At 39.2% G+C, this 4,095-nt stretch overlaps 1 pseudogene; it reads right to left on the reverse strand.

Annotated features, from left to right (window-relative positions):
• Positions 1-899: 899 nt before the first annotated feature.
• LOC147433140 (uncharacterized) lies at positions 900-3,885 on the reverse strand (annotated as a pseudogene).
• Between the last annotated feature and the right edge of the window lie 210 nt (positions 3,886-4,095).

Raw genomic sequence — 4,095 nt, forward strand, 5'->3', positions numbered from 1 at the left:
ATTATGACGAAGTTGTGAAAAGATAATAGATTAAGCCCATAGTAGATGCATCCATAATTAGAAGCCCTTTTTTAAATTGTTCAATTGGTTTTCCAATTACTTCTTGTTTTTTGTGGCCGCTTGTAGCATTGTGAAGAATTACAACAAGTGCTTTTTTGAATTTGTGGGAGAAAATATTTATGACTTCTATTGTGAGAGTCATCGATGTTTTGCAAGTTTCGTATAAAGCATTCAATTGCGCAGCTCTTTTCCTTAATGGCTCCAATTTTGATGCAAAGAACAATGAAGCCGAAGAATGCAAGATAAAATTCGTTAAGTAGTTCTCGAACAAGCATTGTTGCATCATAAGCCAAAATGATTCGAAGCTTAAGTTTGTTTGCAATACACTATGGAATGCTAAAAACAATTCTTGATTAAAAGGATGTGTTTGCATAAATATCATGTCAATGTCTATCTCTTTTGGAATGCTCAAATTAGTAGGATTCTGCATGTCTAGCGGAAATCGTGTGCACGTGTTTGTTTGTTTCTAGATGTGTGTGTCTACATTTGCACATATATGTATGAAAATATCGATATGGGTATTTGTCTATGTGTGTGTGTTTGTATCTCTGTCTGTATGAGAGAGAGAGAGAGAGAGAGAGAGAGAGAGAGAGAAAGAGAGAGATTTTTTTTAAAATTTGTGTGTGCCTATTTGTCTTTGTTTGTAGATGGAGAGAGAGAGAGAGAGAGAGAGAGAGAGAGAGAGAGAGAGAGAGAGAGAGAAGAGAAACAGACAATCTTTTGAGCAACAACCACAATAGTTAGGAGCACAGCCAAAAGTGTGCGAAAGCATGTTACAAAAAAGTAGAGGATGGAAGCATTGGTTTCATTCAAGAAATAGTTAGAACAAGCATGCAAAATTAAGGGTAGCTAATAATGAAAGACGAACATTCGCAACACTAAGTTTTGGTTTGGTACGCCACCACATGGCTACTTGCATTGCTCTTGAAGCGGCCAAAGCGTGAGGTTGTTGCCAAGGTGTCTCTTGCCTCAAAAACAGACTCAATGTAGATTTCGTTGAAGGTCCTATCCAATGCAAGGACTAAATCAATTACTGCACCAATGACTTGCACATCGAGAAGCTTTTTGTCTTTTGTTGCAATACGTGCTTCCAACTTTGTTGTCGTGATTATTGTGGTGTTTTTATTGCAAGATACACAATAAGGTGCTTGCCTGAGTTTGTAGACTTTTGTGGATTTACAATTAGAACAATGCTTCTCCAACAACACGCTATTGAAGTCGACGAACCGAAGAGTGCCAACAATCTGCACAAGATAACTATGTCAGAGTTTGAGAGAAGGGACTTGAAATATATCACTTTATTCTATATGAGCACACCTCACGATTGTACCCCAAATTTTTGGTTTGAGCCTGGAAGACAGCAACAAGCTTCTCTTTGAGGCGCACACTATGAACAGGCACTAGAATTGTAACATCTAGTATCGACAAGGTGTTTGGTTTACCGATGAATGCTCCAATGTTTCTTGCAGCACACATTACAGGGCCATCAACAACCATTTCTTGAAGCAACTGTTGACAGACATCTTTGCGAGAGTTCACAAAACTCAGCTACAAGAGAATATTAAATATGTAAATCAAATCAAAAAGACCCATGACTATATGATGGAAGATTTCAAATCTACAATAGAAGAGTAGAAAACAATAAGCAAGGTAGGCCAATTCTTATACATGCCCTATCTGATGGGAGAGGACCATCTGCAACTACAAGGTCACCAATAGGTCCACCAAATCTTGATTGTGAGTTGTGCTTTTGTAAAATAACAAAAGCAAGTGTGCTTAACTGAGAACATTGAGTTGAAGATTGTTGTGCACCTATGTCATCAGGAAATGCACGTATCTTGCAATCAGGGGCGAAGGTGAGGGACACTGGGAAAGGTTCCGCTGCGCTTACATCAGTTGTAGCATCAATGTACAAGGAATACAATACTGATTCCCCATCTGCTCTATTTTTGCGCCTAACAATCGGGCTGTCAATGTGAAGAAAGTCACCGAGGTGGAGCTTGTCGACGTAGAGCTCTATGTATGGATCATTCACCACCACCGTGATAGTGTCGGTGCATTCTTCATCAACCAAGTCGACCTTCAAGTAGCAGTTGTACTTCAGTTGGTCAAGGACAACTTTGTAGGTGCCATACATATTCAATATCTTGCCCTCAAAACAGAATCGTGGGCTAGAATCAGCGATGTCAGTTTTCAAAAATTGTGGTAGAAGACTTTGAGAAAATGGAACAATACTAAGATGAATAGACTTGCTATGTATTTGAGATGATTCATCTGGTCCATATAGCCTAGAATCTTGAATAGAAGGCTCGACTTCAATCGAACTTGGATCATTAGCAATGTTCAGAGGTGTGCCCTCAATATGGTTTAGGCCGATTGTTCCTTGCAGTGGCACCAGAGGCTCAGTAGACAAAGGCTAGACAAGTATTTAAAGATATGCTTCCTTCTTGACATTAATGGGGTCCTCCACAACTTGCTTGCCTACATAATCCAAAAGATAGTAAAATCAGGAAATAGCTCTACGACTCGATAAAATGACTCTCAAAGAAAAACACTTTTGAAAAACGAAAGGCTCACATCTAGAGTTCACTGAGTCGTTCAAATGAAACAATGCGCGTGCAATAGGCTTGTGGGGCTTATGGACCTCTTCCTTTGATCTTTTGCAAGGCGACGATGGTGTGCATGCAATTGAGGACACGTTGACACATTTACGACTCGAGCTTGGAGTACCTTCTGTCAACCTTCGGAGATCTGTAGAATATCAATTATGAGGACGTAATGCTTTTCACATATAAGGAAAACTTCGGCAACGATAGGTAGAAACAAAAGCACTCATTTGCGATAAATATTTTCTTGGGTGACAACCTTTTCGTATGGTTACTTCTTGGATATTAAAGCAACTAGAAGGTAGAGACGTGCTTGCAATTATAGGAAGATGGGTAATCATATGAGAGTGGTGAATGTACTTGTGATAAAGGTCTACGTTCACTTCTGTGTGTTACACACACACAAAGAGAGAGAGAGAGAGAGAGAGAGAGAGAGAGAGAGAGAGAGAGAGAGAGAGATTCAATGGCTATCTAATGAGAATGAGCATGTAAGCATATTGTGTGCACATGTTACGCATGCAATGCTATTGTGTTGGAGACAATGCACAATGCAAGGATGCAAAATAAAACCTAAGTGTTTCAAAATCTCGTTGTGCATCAAATGGTGTATTTAAGAGATAGTGCTCATAGGCTCAACCACTCGAAATATTGCTATGGGAGCCCGCCCTGCGTGTTAGACATTGGATGTGCTCGATCACTATTTTAAAAAACAATGCATTTGATTTTTTCTAAAAAGCCCCTAAAAGGTAAGCCTTCTTCTACTTCTTGAGGTAACCAATTGATTAGAGCAACATTACTATTGACCTACTGCTGCATTTTGACTATCTTTTGATGATGTGAGTAGCGATTCAAGACAAGCGAAGCCCATGGAAGGATTCAAGCGTAGCATAACACAGGAACAAGAGAACGACTAAAACAAGCATTACATTTGCAAAAGAGTAATGGAAATAACGTTCATCAAACAACGATATTCGCCAATTGATATTCACCAAATTCAAAACGAGCACCACATTCGCAACACAAGTTAGAGATACATTTCACAATACAAATTCTTCGAAAGTTTGACGAACCAAAATGAGCAACTACAATACAAAAGGCGTCAATAAGCCTCACCGCCTTCAAAATCCATGCTTTCAACACCATTGGAGTCTCCACTGCTTACATACCATTCTCGTCCTTCGGCAACAAAAGAACTCGCACTATGTTCTTTGAAAGCCATTGGGAAGCAAAGCTAAAGGTAATTTATAAGTAAATAAGCTCACAAATTCTGAGATGCACAAAGGCAGAAGAAGGGCTGCTCTTTCACAATTTGATAAAAGCCATTGTCAAGCAAAGCTAAAGGTAATCTATACTTTTTATAATGCAGCTTAAAATTTTCAAGGAAGGAGAGACCCTCCACATGTCACACTCTACTTCATTTCAAAGAGAA

This window comes from Adiantum capillus-veneris, chromosome 20 (assembly GCF_014529385.1).
Source record: "Adiantum capillus-veneris isolate H3 chromosome 20, ASM1452938v2, whole genome shotgun sequence".
Classification (NCBI taxonomy): Eukaryota; Viridiplantae; Streptophyta; class Polypodiopsida; order Polypodiales; family Pteridaceae; genus Adiantum; species Adiantum capillus-veneris.